The following is a 16,814-nucleotide window of genomic DNA, read 5'->3' as shown; positions in this document are numbered from 1 at the left end:
TCATGCTTGATGGCTTTGTTTTCCCACACATTATTAGTCCATCATATTAAGCCAAGCAAAGGTGTCAACGGGAGAGTGGACCTGAAAATGTAGAGGTGTGGTCTCATCTGAACTCATTCACTCTCATCAGCACCCTGTTATGATCACATAGGGGTCCCTTATTTCACAGGGGAGGTTCAATAAGTTACTCTAAGTCACAGAACTAATGAGTGGCTGACCTAGCATTTATAACCCAACTCCAGGGTCCAGCCTCTTTGTTGTGCCTGTCTGTTGCCTATGGACACAGGATAGGGAAAATTGAAGGATGAGAACAGAATTCCTGAATAGATACTTTAAAATCTGTTTGCTTCAAATAACCTTAAAAGAAAAAGTTTTAGCCCACAAGCAATGCATGCACATGAGTATTTCATGTATACACGCTCCCACATGGACCTCTGTCATAGGGTCTCAAGTGCTGGTTGGACTGGACTTTCATGGATTTCTATGTCAACTGAACTATCTGAAGAGTTCAGAAGCATATTTTTTAGTTTTCTATATTTGGTTCCTTTGACTGTTAACTCTTTCTATCCATCTGTCTATGGATCAGTCCATCCTATTTTCTTTCTGTCTGGAATCTTTTAGCTCCTTAGTGCCTCAGGGCTAGGGTGTTTTGGTTCTATTTCTGCTGTTGATTTTCTTTCTCTCCTCCAGCTGGCAGGCCCTGCTTTCTCATGGTCAGACACACTCCTCTACTTCTCTCCACTCAGTTCGTGGCCATAAACTGTGCTCCCTATCATAGCTAATACTGTGTAAGAGAGCAAAACCACCCTTAGCTGTGGCTAGTTGACCAGAGAGCTAGAGCCATTTTTTACTGGAAGGAAAATTTGCCTGGAAAGGGAAGAGAAGGAAAAGAAACCTAACAGGTTATTTAAAGGTGAGGAGAGTGATATGTACACTTTGCCTATGAAAAGCAGAGACTGTCTCATTTCTAATTTTGCTTCTTAGCAGTCTTCTGTATTGCTGCATGGTTAGTATATTCTGTTCTTAGAATTTGGCTCTTACCTAAACACAGAAATACCTTTAGTACAGCCATTGCTGCCATGGCAAATTCCATACACTCAAAAGTGACATAGCACTTTTTTTTTTTTAATCATACAATGTCATAGGCTACAGGTTTCACTGAGGTCCTGATGGGCTAACATTAAGTTGTTGACTGGGTTGGTTTCTTCCTAAGGCTCCAGGAGCAATCTGTAATCCTGCTTCTTTGGCTCTTTGGAATGAATTCAGTTCTTTGTGTTTGCATGTAGTGTGTACTTTGTCTATACTGCTTTGTGTTCCTGGCTGGTCCCACTCATGCACCCACCCAGATCCGTGAATAGAAAATATATACATATTCACATATACACACACATATACTGCCAGTTATTCTTTTTGTTTGTTTGTTTCATTTTTAGATTATTTATTTTAGGTAAGTGAGTAGCTATAGCTGTCCTCAGACACACCAGAAGAGGGCAACCGATCCCATTACAGATGGTCATGAGCTACTATATGGTTGCTGGGAATTGAACTCAGGACCTCTGGAAGGGCAGTCAGTGCTCTTAACTGCTGAGCCATCTCTCCAGCCCTGCCAGTTATTCTTAAAATGTCTTGGCTGACTCAATGACCTTTCCTACACTTGCAGACTGGTCATCTTATACCTGTGAGATGGTTTCCTAGCTTCTAGGGGTAACTGTGTTCCTTCATTCTTGGTTTCTTCCTCCATTTCAAAGCCAGAAAATGGGGGTCAAGTCTGTGTTGTGGGTTGACTCTCCCCTATGATTCATGTGAAGATGTCTCACATCTTCCCTTCTCTCTCAGTCTTCTCCTTGAAAGTAGACTTATTTTCAGTGTGTGTGTGTGTGTGTGTGTGTGTTTGTGTGTGTGCATGTGCATGCATGTAAACATGTGCACACACTTGCAGGTGCCCATGAAGGCTAGAAGATGGTGACAGATTCCACTGGAGCTGGAGTAAAGACTGTGATCCACCATATGACATGTGTCCAGCTCTGTGTCCTCTAAGATCAGAAAGAGCTCTTAAATGCTGAGCCATCTTACTAGTCCCATCCTATACCTCACACCCTTTCTTTCACTTTAAAAACCTATGTTATGGGGCTGGAAAGATGGCTTAGTGGGTAAAGATGGATCTACCAAGCCTCACAACTGGAGCTTGAGCCTAGGAACCCACCTAGTAGACAAAGGAAACAAATACCTACAAGTTGTTCTCAGATCTTCACATGCACCCTGTGGTATATGCACCTCGCCCCAAACAAATAAAAGTATGATAAAAAGAACAAGTAACTAGAACATGTTAGAATGTGACTGGCCCAGACAATCCAGGATTGGATTCCTGTCTCTAGGTCTTTCACCTTCTTTCAGATCTTCAAAGTCCCTTTGTCATGTTGGGTGACATATTCACAAGTCTCAGAGATTAGCTGTGGATATCATTTTCCTCCCACCATACCCTGTAAGTGTGTCCTGGCTACCTCCCTCCACAAACCCTTCTATAGCTTGCTTTGCTTTCTCCCCTTCCTCTCCAGGCTCTCTGCCATTCTCAGGCTTGCTTCTACCTTAAAAACAAAGCTTTACTTTGTGAGGAACATAATACATGACAGGCACAGCAGTGGATACCAGAGATAAACAGATGAGGGCTGAATTGGTAAGGTGCTTGCCTGGCAGGCATGATGCTCTGTATCCTGAGCCCAGTGCTACATAAACCCAGTGTGGTGGCTCAAGCCTATAATCCCTGCACTCAGGAGGTAGAAGTGGGAGGATCAGACGTTCAAGGTCTTCCTTGATTATTAAATAAATTTGAACCTGGAATGCTTGAAGCACTGTGGCATTTGTCATCAAATAGGTTACAATTGGATGGGAAATTTTAATTAAAGGAAAAGATAATGTATTAGAGTATATCTTAAATATATCAAGTCTCTGTAATGTCCCTCTTTACTATTCAGCTCCCCTTATACTCAGAATGGAATAAATATTGTAACTGAAAACCAAAAAGGCTACACCCTGTGGGTAATAGGGTGTATACCACTTAGGGGACTGCGGTGTGATCTACTGCTGTGAATCCATGTAAGTGTAGCATAGACGGCTGTGTGTCTGTTGTTTCTTGCATTCTTCCTTACCAAGAAAAGGATGCTTGGCATGGGCTTCCATACAACCTCAAACCTTGATTCCTTTCTCTCTTGCTTGTTTAGTCTTTCTAATCAGCAGTTTCTTCTCCCTCACTCCAAAACTCCACCTTGATGTTGCTTGCCCTTAAAGCTAAAACCCCTTTCCTCCATAGTCTCAGATCTTGATACAATTTATTCCAACACTTTTAGAATTCTTGTACATTCTGGGTGCTTATCTGCTGCTGGGAATTCAAAGATGAAAGGGTTTCTGTGCTTTAAAGCAAAATCCATTTCTGTGGCTTTGACAAGCCAGGCACATTCGGCTGGCTGACCCTTTGTTTGTTTGTTTTGTTTTGTTTCCTTAAGCCAAACCTTCACAAATTCATCCTCTAAGCAGACCCTTCCATTGCTGAACTGTTTCTTCTTTTAGTCTCAAGACTCCTGGTCCTTCTGTTCCATTTACTCTAGTGTCCTCTACAAAAGATAACATTCTGGCCAAGCATGCCCAGTATCAGGATGCGAATCTCTGTAAGTTTGGAGGCCATGCTGATCTATATATCACATTCCAGAACAATCAAGACTACATAATGGAGAGACCTTATCTTTAAATAAACAAAAAGCAAGACAAGAGTAACTGAATTATGTTTGTGTGATCATGTGGAAAACTGTGATGTAATAATACTCTTGAACCCCCCCCCCCATGTCCTCACGTGCATGCAAGACCTGCCTAATTCTTAGTATGACTGGGAATCTGCTTGAGATGCAATATTTTTCACGTAAGTAATAAAAATGCATCAGAAATGTTTGGAATGAGGGTTATTTTGTCTCGAATTGAGGAAAGGGCCAGCACTGTCTGGGCCCTGCCGGACCAATAGAGAGAGGAGGGAAGTCTGTCCCTCCAAAAAAGTTGTTTTTTACTCAATCCAAGAAAATTTTAGAGGGCAGGTACAGAGAACAGAGGGACCATCACATGATACTGGGGTTTAGGTAAGGTGTCTTGGACCTTCTAGCTGGCCCCTCAAAAGCAGAAGAAGCACATTTACCTTCTCCTTGTGGGTGGAGTTCTTATAAGCATGCTCATTTCTTACCCTTAACGAGGCCGCCATTTCTGGTGGCTATATTTAGCACTAGAGATGCAAATTCTTGTAGTCCATGCTAGCCCTAGTTACTTGGAAACCTGGGGTGTCAGGCCTCTCAATTCATATTTTAACTAGAGAATGCATTTTATCTTAAGCCAAGGTTCAGGTGCCTAGGTTCAGATGCCTACTGAGTTACATGTGCTCCTCTCTCCTCAACCCTCACTGATCTCTTGTAGGCCTTTGACTCCTGTCAGAGTTCATCTTTTCCGACTTCTGGACTGCTTCTCTCACGTTCTCTCTACCTAACAGTTGTTTTTCTCTCAGTCTTTGTTTGGCTCTTCTTTCCTTTAAATGTGGTAACTTTTCCAGGATCTTCCCAGTGTTGAGGGATTCCATCTGTGGCCACCAGCTCCCTGCCTTTCCATCTCCTCTGTATGTCCTGATGGAGCTCAACCAATCCATCCCCAACTTAGCACAGTATAGGTGTTACCAGTCCAAAGCTCTTCATTTGCCTGGGTCTCTCAGCATTTACATCTGGTTCTCAAAGAAAGTACAGTCATTCTCACTTCCCCATGCTCCGCAACTCTGAATTCAGCCCTTCCCAAAGCAAGGCCTGTTGATCCAACAAATCCCTTATCCTCAAGTCTGTTGTCTTACTTGGCTTCCTGTCCTCTCTCACCCTTGAATTTCTGGTGACTTGTAACTGCCTTCACCTTTTTCCAATTCCTCACAACTCAGTATCTTCTCAAAACATAGATCTGAGGGTTAAAGTGACTCCCTAGTTCTAAGAGACATCACTCATTGCTTACCAGACCACTAAGGCATCTCCAGGCTCTATCCCTCACCCAGACCACTCCTTAGCCTTGAGTTCTCTATCTCAATCATCCTCTGCTGCTCAAAATCGGCCTGCGACCATCAGTATACAGGAAGAAAGCACCTCCTCTCCCCTTGACCTCCTAGTTGGAATTTCTCTTCCTCTCCTCCCTGTGTTAGCAATTTGAGTACTCCACTCCTTTGTACACACATTTCTGTTCGTCTGACAGGTCACTGGGGGATTGGTCTTCACAGTCAGTGCTGGTCACATCCTTTGGACAGGGGCTTTACTGAGGAGTATTAGTTTGAGGGAGGGAAGGAGGGTTCCCTGGACATCTGATTTAGTCACATTTTTACCCTCTGCAGCCCACCATCTCCTTCCCAAGAAGGCTGTTGTTCGAGGCCTCTCTCCCCTTCGTTAGCTGTGGTTGATGGTGCGTTCCGTTCCCCAGCACAGCTTTTTTTTTTTTTTTTTTTTTTTTTTTTTTTTTTTTTGGTCTCTCTTCCACAGTTTGTTTGTAATCTCCTCGGCACCCTCTCTGTCTGGCTGTGGTTATAAACAGAGCCAGTGACTGTCAGTCAGGGGCTGGTGCAGTGAACCCATCGAATGAATCCTTCGAAGGGTCCTTCCTGCTGCTTAGAAGCAGCTCTGGGCACTTGCCCAAGCTAGCCAGAAGGTTGTGCTCCTGACTACCCCAACGGAACCTTACAGACAGAAGCCTCTCATGGCGCACTCTCTCCACTCTTCTGAATGTCTCTTTTGATTCTGTTCTTGATGGCACAAGCCCCTGGAAACCCATTATGCATGTGACAGAGGGAGCAGTCTGGCTTGCCTCTGCATAGGGTGACAAAGGACACTGACGTTTCCTGCCTAATACCCATCTATGTCTAATATTCTCCTCATCTTCCAGAAACTTGAAGCTGCGCTTGACACAAATTGTCTGGCCATTCTCAGTCCTAAGTCTAAATGGCTTTTTTGGTGGCAGAAGAGGAGAGGGACAACCTTGAAGCTAGGGCAGGAACGTGGGGCTGTTTCTTCCTCCCTGTGTCACCAAGACAATGCTCTCCTCTCTCTCTCTCTCTCTCTCTCTCTCTCTCTCTCTCTCTCTCTCTCCCAGGTTGATGACCTCAGTCACAAACTCTTATGCTCTCTGTTCTTAGCTGAACTTCGCAGAGCCACCAGCCCCTCCGGAGGTAACTTGTATTCAAGCCATTAGCAGAGAGCCACACAGGCATTACCATCCTGCTGGAGCCTGCGGTCCTCCCCCAACTGCGAGGCTGCGCATCATCTGTCAGAGTGCCCCTCTCCCCTCCCCGTGCCTCCCCACCCCCTCCCCTGCGCTCGCTCGCTTGCTCTTTCCCTTTTCATGAGAGGCAGAGCCTGATGCAGGAGCAGAGCCCTCGGAGCAGCATGTTGCAAGAGCTCTTCTAGGGGCCCCGAGGTGAGGTGGCCACGCTCCACCCTCATCCATGTACCAGGAGAGGGCTGACTCTGTCACTCAGAGCTTCACCGAGCCATGCACAGCCGTTGCTGACACCAGCCACATCTTTCCAGCGGCGCTGCCCACCACCAGACAGGTAAGATGAGAGCGGCTGTTTCTCGCAGGGTCTGCTGGATTCCTGGATCAGCCTGCTGAGTCTTACTGAGAGAAGCAGGACAGACAACAGAGAGCGAGAAGGCGCGTCCCCTGTCATAATCTCCACTTATTTTCTCTCAGAGCTGTTTGGAGCAGGGAGGGCAAGCCCCGCCACCCTGGTCCAGAGTAAAGACGGAGGAATAGCCTTTCTAGTTACTAGAGGATTCTTTCTTTCTTTTCTTTCTTTCTTTTTTCTGTCTGTCTCAACCTCATCTCTCAGAACCCCCAAATTCTGCTTTCTGTTAGACAAGAATCCTGTTTCTGGCCTCAGATTTCTTGGAGGGAGGGGTCCCTGAAAATATTGTCAATTGATGTCTGCACGGTGCCACAGGCTCCTTATTTTTGGTTCCATTCAGCTTAGCTGTTGTTTGGAATAGGGGTCGCTTGCACAGCAGCCTGGCTGCACAGAGCATCTGTCTTGTTTCCAGTCAGCCATGCAGGTCGGCTGTGCTGGTGACTAACACTTAGTGACACATTCCGATGCAAAGGGACTCACAATGACAGTGGGCTGGAGGGAGATTAAAATGCATCATAGGGTACCAGGTTCTTAGTGACAAGTTAAGGGTACATATACCAGCCACAAGAGGTGGTAAGCCCTTGGCATAGTAGCTGCTGATTTTTTTTTTAGGGGGCAGGCAGTGTCATGTTGGGGGAAAAGTTCTTAGTTTTTCTTTCTGTTTTGGAGCTACTTAACAGCCATCTACTGTCTGGCCATGTTGAAGACTGGGCTTTCAGTTCCCCGCTCTACTTTGTGAGGGTTCTATCTGCAGAAAGTCAGGAAAACTTAACCTAGCCTGCAACTTGGCTCAAGTTGGGGCCACTTGTTCATACAGATTTGGAACCCTTTAGGGTGTTCTCAGAGGATGCAGAGGGAGAGTGGCAGGCAGCGTGGGATTGTGCCCAAAGCAGCTATTGTTATCCTTGGGAATCAGCACAGCCCAAGACTATCTGTCACTCTGCTTCCTCTCGGAGTAGGCTTCCTGGAAGAAGTTTGTGTTAAGGTTGGGGCCTGGTGGGAGACAGGTGGATGGGGAATAAACTTTCTATGGCTTATATCTCAGTCCTGCCAGGCCGAGGTGAGTGCTCCCGGCCATCAGACTCTTTCAGTTTTATTTTATTCCTATTGCTCTTATTACTGCTTAATGAAGGGTCCGTATTAACTACCTTCCTGATGCTGTGGAAAGCAACCTGAGGGAAGGTTTATTCTAGCTCACAGTTTAAGGGTGCAGCCCATCATGGTGAGGAAGACATGGCAGCAGGAATGTGAAGCCACTGGCCACACTGGGTCTGCAGTAGATAGCAGAGAGAAATGAATGCGGGTAGACAACTCACTCTCCCCTTTTCACTCTGTCTGGGAGACCAGCCCATAGAATTTAGCTACCCACAGAGTGGATTTTCTACATCAATTAGCTGGATCCAGGCACGCTAAGAGGTGTATCTCCTAGGGGATTTTAGATCTTGACAAGTTGACAATATTATCCATCACAGTGACTAACATCACAAAGGAATCTGAAAATATATGCAGTTTTATTTAGTAAATCTCCTGCTAATGGTGGCAAAGTCTTTCTCTCACGGCTCAGTGAACCCTGGGGATGGGTCCTTAGCCATAGTAGCCATGATATGAGTGCCAGGTACTCTTTGTAGATGCTCAAGAGTGTGGCTAGCTGGTCAAGCAGTATGTGCCTTCTAAAATCCTTCTTTCTAAAACTGTGATAGCAATGATGGGGCAACAGGTGGAGGTGCTGGTGGGGTAGAGAAAGCTCTGGTGATCCTGGATTGCAGACTTTCTATGACCATTAGCTGAATTTCCTGGGGCCCTTTACCCAGAGACATTGAGTAGCTTCACTTTGGTAATCTGGAAAACGGGAACAATTGCAAATGCCATCATTTCTGAAGGTTTCTATGAGATTCCGCTAAAAGGAATGAGATAAAATGGCCTCCTGTGGTGAAGATGCCCCAAGAAACTTCATGTCCATGTCCATAGGAGATAAGAGAGGCTCAGTGAGGTTAAAAATCCATGACCAAATTCCGCTGAAAAGTGAACACACTGGACTGCACAAGAGAAGCATCTGTGATGTATCATGATCTTCCAGCTGCCAATATTGGTCCTGACTTAATTGGGATTGAAGCCAGGACGGCATTCATGCTGGTCGAACACTATACCTGAGTGAGCTCCATCCCTGGAGGTGAAACTTTTTCCCAGGAGTTCCATCACAGGCTCCCTGTGCTGTATGTAGTTTTTTCCTACTTTCTTTATACAGACACCTACACCTCTGGAGATGCTGACAAGCATTCATTGCTCTGTTCTATGACTTGTAGGTAGCAATTGTAGCAATTCCACTATCTAGAAGTACCAGCTCTCTCCTAGGGGTCTTCTAATGTTTTCAATAAGCAGTTCTAAGAGGAAGTGTGTCTTGGAAAAGCTTAGTAGCTTTAGATAGCCAAGGCCTTGCCTGTCAAGGCAAAGCATCAGTGAGAATTTGCTTAACATCTCTGTGCATCAAGGTGTACCCACACAGCCCTGTCCCTCCTCCTACCCCCAGGACCATCACTAATGTGAGCTGGGCACCTGTCTTGGAGTGAGGCATCTGAAGGAGAGCACTCATTTCCCAGAGGACTCTGGATTCAAGAGCATACAAAGAGGGTGAACCATCAGCAGGGTCCCAATCTGTAGATTTTCTCCTCTGCTGATCCAAGTGGTTGCCTGGGATGATACTCTAAGAGAAGACAGAAAGCCATTGCCTGAAGCAGATAAAATCGAGGGTTTGAAAGAATCTCATTCTCTCTCTCCCTCCCTCTCTCTCTCTCTCTCTCTCTCTCTCTCTCTCTCTCTCTCTCTCTCTCTCTCGTGTGTGTGTGTGTGTGTGTGTGTGTGTGTGTGTGTGTGTTAAAGCTGCTTCTGCTCACAGCTATGGATGCTGATGGAAAAGGTGAGGCTTTTGTTACTTTTGTTACTGTCTATAAGGGAAAGAAATTGATAACCCAGTACTGGTAGACAGAAGGACAGAGTCACATTGTAATTGTGGCAGTGCCTCCTGCTCATAGGCCTTGGAAGCCAGGTCTTCCTATTCCTCATCCCTGGCCCCACAGCCCTTTCTGCTACAGCAGCCCTCATCCCTATTTCTATTTGGTCTTAGCCTTTGCCTTGTCTAATTGATGCTTATTGTGTAGGACTTCGTGTTTTCTTGAGAAGAAGAATTGGCCATCCATGTCTGCTCTGACATTTCCATGAATTCTTCTACAATGACATAGAGAGTTGGTTTCATCTGAGTAACTTTAATTTCATAGATTTAAAAAAGGAAAAGAGAGCAAGATCCCAAGGAAAGGCAAGCCTGTAATAAATAGGCTGAATTGGAGATGGAACCCATATCACTGATCCCAGAAAGCCTGTGGCATTTTCATGACTTTGTGTTGGCCAGTACCCTGCTCCAGACCAAGGCATGGTCTTACTTGCTTTACTATTCACAGGTTCAGGGCATTTTAACACTGTAGTGGTTTCTTGGTTTCATGTGCCATGCTAAGTGTGAGGGACTTGCAGGTAAAAATACCTTTTGCCTATGCATTGTGCACAAGTAACACAAGCATGGCACATTGCTTGCCATAAAGAGGTTCTTAAGGTTCACTTGAGAGGAGGAATAAATAAGTAAATACATTCCTATGTCCTTGGAGGAGAGAACTGAGGATATCCCTGCCCCTGTGCCTGGTAATGAGGTAGTCAAATATTCCCAGGAGCCTCAAGGACAAAAAGGGCACTTGCTACACTGGAATGGGCAAAGGGATCTTCCTGAAGTTCAGTTTGAAGGATGAGTCGGGTTAGGCAAGTCAAGAGAATTCTAAGTACATAGACTGGAATGAAGAAGGGCTGTAGACAAGAGCCCTGGGCTGAGAAAGTGAGCATTGTGGGGCTGTTGGAGTTCAAAGCTCAGGCAGGGGAAGTGATGGGCCAGCTCCCAAGGGAGGCAAGACACAGGTCTGAGGGAGTTCGTTTATTAAGGTCTTTATTAAGCTTGAACTTTATGCTTAAGCTACGGGGGTTTATAAGCTATGAGGAGAATGGAGAATAATCATATTTGGGGCTTAAACATATGATTATGGCTATAAAATGGAGCTGAGTTTAAGGCCACAGACCGGGTTGCAGAGAGCGGATGCTGTGAGGAAATCAGTTGGGACCATGAGGAATGAGTCAGGATAGTAGGAATGTGAGGCAGGAGATAGATTTGAAGACCATGAAGAAATCTAATTAGCATGATTTGATAATTGGTTAAAAGACGGGGACTGAGAGAAAAGGAGTTGCCTCCAATTACTTCTCCATTGTTGGTTTGGATTACTCAGTATCGAAACCCACTCTCACCAATGTCAGAGGGAGCCAAGGGTCGGAGGGGATGACAGATAACATAGGTCAGGAAAGGGTATGTGATGTGCTTGGGTTTTAGGTATATATTTGTATTTGTTGTGCCTGTGGGCTACTAAAGGACTATGTCTGGTAATCCATAGGTTAGAGGGATCTACATGACTGGGAGAGACATCAGAGTTGGAGAATAGTCAGTGCCCCCAAAGGCACTGAGGGTGAGATTACTCGGGAAGCATGAAGTAGCAGCAGGGCAGAAAGTTAAGGTTAGAAAGAAAGTGTTTGTGGGATGGACAGATGAGGAGCCAGCCAAAGAGCCAAGGAGAAGGGCTGCCCTCATATCATTAAGTATCTAATCAGTGCTCATATTTTTCTAATTGCCTCATCAAATTTTAATCATTTTCGTCTGGAATTAGAATGTGATATAAGGTCTCTGTGTTGCATTTAAAAACACATTGAAAAACCATTTTCCAAGAGATGGAATTGATTGTATAACCATGTCTCCTAATTTTGGGTCATTTTCTCAGTGTTCCAAGTTTTAGGAGTCCCAAAAATCATCTGCAGAATTAGGTACCAAAATCTCTGTAGTTCAATTTTAAAATTCCTTTCTAGACACATTTAGAAAGGGGAGTAGAAAGACAAGAGAACAAAAAGGATAGAAAGTAGAAAATCCCATGGTGAGTAGCTAGGAGACAAATGGAAGCCCAAGAGGGACAAAAAGAATCAAGAAAGGCAGAAAAGACCAGAAGCTCTTAAAGCCTCAGGGATGTATTATCTTATATGGTTTATATTGCCTTGGTGAGCCAGTGGTTTTAAATAATAACATTATACTTCTATAGCACCTTTCCCCAAATAGCTTATTAAATAGGTGAGCAGACATCAACTAGGTAATTTCTCTGCGTCAAACAGGAAAGTAGTAGGGATCTAATTCCCATTTATAGTCGGCCAATCACTGTTGATAAGGCTGACAAGAACACAAGGGTGCTTCACAATTAAGGGCCACTTGCTACCTGTCAAGCATTGTGGGAAACACCCTATGCTATTACCTCACTTCACCCTAGTAATAAGCCTGTGACATTGGTGTGGTTGCTGTTTTTATTATATGCCATGGTGATTATGACATCCAGAATGAATGGCTTGCCCACAGTCATAAGCCTGGAAAGTAATACCTCTGGGATGGAAACTCTGAGCTGACAAATTCACTGGTCTTTGCCTCAGTTCTATGGTCTTTACTAGATTAATGATCTTACTTTTTTTTTTTTTTTTTTTTTTTTTTTTTTTTTTTTTTTTGTATATACTTGCTCACTGGCAGAGTTCTATTTAAAGGAAAGCCACAGTCACCTCCAAATATAATAACAGAAGACCGTGCGCTGGAACTTACAAAGCAGCCACAGAATTTTCTGCTTACTTTTGTTTATATTCACCCTGGAAAATAGACAGGGCAGGTGTGTCTATTTGAGTCTTATGATAAGAATTTGGGGAGTGTGGTGAGTTGTGTCAGAAAGATGTCTTTAGTTCTTGGTCCTCTTGTCTCTCAATCCCAAGGGCTGGTCTTTTGGGTAAGTGCCATCCACTATGCCTGCCTCTAGAAGAAAATTGAAGTTCAAGATTTCTTGGTCTCGTTAGTTGCTGATCAATTGATTGCAGCACTAACACAGGTCTTTAGTGTTGCATAGCTAGTTAAAAAGAGTGATAAACAATGACCCTTTGTTCTGTACTTCTGTGTTTCCCTGCAAACCTACTTCATGGGTTCTCGGCATTAGCTACTTACTAACCTTCTCCCTGACCCCGTGACATCCCTTATAGGAATCCAGAAAGGTTATTACTAATTCAGTATCTGGATGCTTAAACTGATGGACAGGACACGGGGCTGCTAATTCGCAGAGGGGATGCTCCTGAGATGTGTTTTTGTTGTTGTTTTAAAGCAGGGTCAGGTGTCCTCTTTCTGTCCTGCCCTTCCCTATGTCCTTCTGATCTCCATGGAAACCCCAAATCAATGCAGCATATGTTGATCCAGGTTTTTACTATTACTAGGAAGCTGAACATTGGAAACTACTTTTAAAAGATTTGCGGGAGAGCTTGAGCATGCTGACCAGAATGTAAATCTGATATCCAAGTGGCTTTTATTGAAAGCTTTGGAAATGTTGCTGTCCTTTATTGATTAAATAAATACCCAGCAGGCATTGGGCAATAAACCTCTTCTTCTATTGTGGCTTTTAAAAAATATTATAATGCAGATTTTAATTCCTCTTATCTTCAATTTAATTATATCCGTGGGCCTGTGTGGCAATGCCAGGTGCCCCCTTTGCTCCTGGTTATCTTGGGATAGTTTATAAAAGCTTACACTCCTGTCCCCTAAAGCCATCAGGAGTTTGCTGACTTCAGTCTTGACCAAGAGGCTGCAGATATATTAACACATGTCTGCTATAAGAAGGCTTGGTGATTTTTCTTTTATTTTCATTTGTTCAGAAATTCAAAATGAGGGCTGACAAGATGGTATTTGTCACCAATCTAGATGTCCCGTGTTTGATTTCTGGAACGGACATGGAGGAAGGAAAGAACTAACTTCTGCAAGCTGCCCTCTGACTTCTACATATGTGCTGTGTATATACATAGTATCCCCCCTGTAAATGAATAAAATACAATTTAAATGAACTCATACATGACAGGTAGCCATTGAATCAGACACCTTCAGTGTATGAAGCAATGCTAGTTGGACACAAAGAGAGTCAGCTGTAGAGGCTCTCTTCCTGGAATGGAAATCAATTTGGGAGGACTGGAAACCACAAATGAAATGAATAATCTAGACTGTGGTTCAGGCTGTCAGAATCATACAGCAAGGTGTGGAGACTGGGATTAAGGGGCTCCTCTAATTGGAATCATTCTGAAAGAGCTTAGAAAGGGAGCTTTTATCTCAGAGGTAAAAGGGATTGGCAAAGGAACTCCAAGCTGAAAGGCAGATACAGGGTAGACAATCCGAGCGGAGGGAGCAGGTGTGTGTGTGTGTGTGTGTGTGTGTGTGTGTGTGTGTGTGTGTGTGTGTGTGTGTGTATTTGAGAGAGCAATAAAACCAGACAGAGAAGCAGGGCCAGCTTATTGTCAGGCAAATAGAGGCGCTGCAATGGAGCCCATCAAAGATTATTATACAGATGATCTGCTTATGGCGTCTGTTTAGTGGGTAACTGAGGTTTGCCGGTGGGTGGGGGAGGAGTGGGGCAGGGAGATCCGTGCTGGGAGCTAAATAACCTCTGTGCCAATGGATGGATGGGGGGGAGGGTGGAGCTAAGGAATAACTCAGAAACACAATGATCAGATTGAAACACCAATTTAGCAAGAAGAATGAAGGAGATGCCAGAAATATCTGCACTTGTTACCCCAGAGGTAAGGGTACAGTGACGTCATGGGCAAACAGAGGGAGCCCTGCGGGAAAGAGGGGAGGGCTGAGAGCAAGGTTGCTGGGGATACCTGAGCCTGTGGGCCTGAGGTACATGGGGCTGTGCAGCAGAGCCCTGTTCCTGCAGCCCTTATTTCAGATAGGTGCTGACTTCTCTGTGTCCTATAAGAGGGTTCTGGAACGTAAGTGCTGAAGAACGAAAATAGCAGGGGGACGCTAGGTTACTCATGGAACCGGATCATGGCTGGCCATCACAGCTTTCCTCAGAAAAACCAGAACTGGGGGACGGGGGCAGTCTTCAGCCAGGATGTCAGGAGCTGTAGCCACAAAAACTTGACATTTGGCCATGGTTCTAAGCCTGGAGAACTCAGTCCAAGTGGGTGATTCTGGTTTCCTAGAACTGTAAAATCTTGTCCATTTCCTGCCTCCGTCATCCAGGAAACCATTGTAGCATGCTTAACTTTGGAGCCATCTTCATGTTTTACCTAGTGATTTTGTGATATTGAGACAGGGCCTCCCTTTGTAACCCAGGCTGGCCTCAACCTAGTGGCTCTGTCTCAGCCTCCCCAGTGCCAAAATGACACCTCGTGTCCCTCAGGAGTTCCTTACACAGACTAGCTCTTTGGAAGGCTATGGTAGATCCCTCCCATAGACAAGGCTACGGTAACTGTACTAGGGTTGGGTATTCTAAGGTTCCACGTTAGTGCTTAGGAATGTGTTAGTAGAAAATTCTGGAATAGTTATGATGTTCTTCTTCCTGTGGCCCTGTCCACTTTTCCCTCTGTCCTTTCTTTCCACTTTCCTTAAAATTTTATCAATTATGGTATATTTCCCAACTCATTTGACTTGTTGATTGTATTATTTCTCTAAAGCTAATTGAAGATTCTGGTGTCCTCCAATCCATCTAGGCTCCTCCCCATTTCCCCAGTGCCCTTCCTTCTTGGGTATCAGACAACAGGAAACTCTGAGAAAGCTTTGCCTTGTATTAGTCCTGGTAGGGAAGAATCTGCTAATGACATCACCTTTGTGTTAGAGGGAGGCGCACGGAGGCATCAAATTAACCATCAGACATCAGCTCTGCTATTCACATATGATTTGTTTCTGTTTTTCCACCTGTAAAAGGGGCTGATAAAATGCTGGATTTGTAAATTTGTTGGGAAGATTAAATTAACTCAAGTGCAGTGCCAAGGACAGTGTCGAGCACACACAAAATGATCCTTAAATATTAGTCTGTGGACTCATCTTAGGGAATAAACATATCCTAGGTATCTTAGATATCTTAGTGGAATTTTTTTTTCTTATAGTGCAGAACACCAGGAAAAGGTCTAGAAGGTAAAAATTTCTCTTTCAGTTTAACTTTGAATACTAGCTAGCATCATGTTTCAAGACATCTCATCTGGTAACATGAAGTCATCTTTGCCTAACAGAGGGATGGTGTGGACATTATTGGAGAGACAGTGAGTCATTGTGGGGGCAGCATCCAGATTTCTATTTCATGGTAGCATCGGGCAATGAGTGATTACAGCACATTAATTTCACTGTCAGAACATGGGTCATGCACCAATAGATATGCCCAGAGACCATGTCCCAGCATGACACGGGAGCAAAAGCTTCCATGTCAGAGCCATAAGACAAATTTTGGCCCTTGTGCTGTGACTGTGCATTGTGTCACATTGAAGGAGGAATTTTATCACATCTAGCCTCAGCTTTCTCATCTGTGGCATGGGTTAGTGATCACCCTGAGAGTGGTACAAAGTATTGCTGACTGACAATACATGAAAATATTTTATACTTGGTTTGTAAAGATGGGTGTGGCTCAGGCTGGTTGTGAACTCCTGATCCTACTGCCTCAGCCTCATGGGTGTTGTACCATCAACCTAGTTTTGCTTAAAATATTTTTTAAAAGGTTAAATAGGCTGGACCTGATGACACAGACCTATAATCCTAGCTATTCATGGGGGACAAGACAGAGAGATAGCAGTGTCAAAGGCTGCCTAGGCTACAGAGTAAGTTTAAAGCCAGCCTCAGTAATTTAAGGAGATCCTGTCTGGAAGAAAAGAAGAAGGTAGAAGACGTACCGGAAACATAGCTCTACATAGTTTTAGAACATAGTTTTAGAACATGCTAGAGAGGTAAAGATACTCTATGTAGAGAACCTGGGGTATCTAAGGCCCTTGGTTCAATCCATAGCATTGAATACCAATAAGTCAAACAAACAGGATAGATTACTTTCATTATAAATTACTTTCTATGGAAGTATAGTCTAACTTCCATTTTGAGAAATGATTTGTCATAAAGGCCAGGTGTATTTGGAGTTGGTTCCTAAGCAGACATGGGAACACCCTTAGAGACTCAGAGTGTGCAGAGGAAGAGAGGCTTTATCAGAATCCCTGAGTGTGCTAGGTTGCC

This window comes from Micromys minutus (assembly GCF_963924665.1).
Source record: "Micromys minutus genome assembly, chromosome: 1".
Classification (NCBI taxonomy): Eukaryota; Metazoa; Chordata; class Mammalia; order Rodentia; family Muridae; genus Micromys; species Micromys minutus.
Note: the sequence above shows the minus strand (reverse complement) of the source record.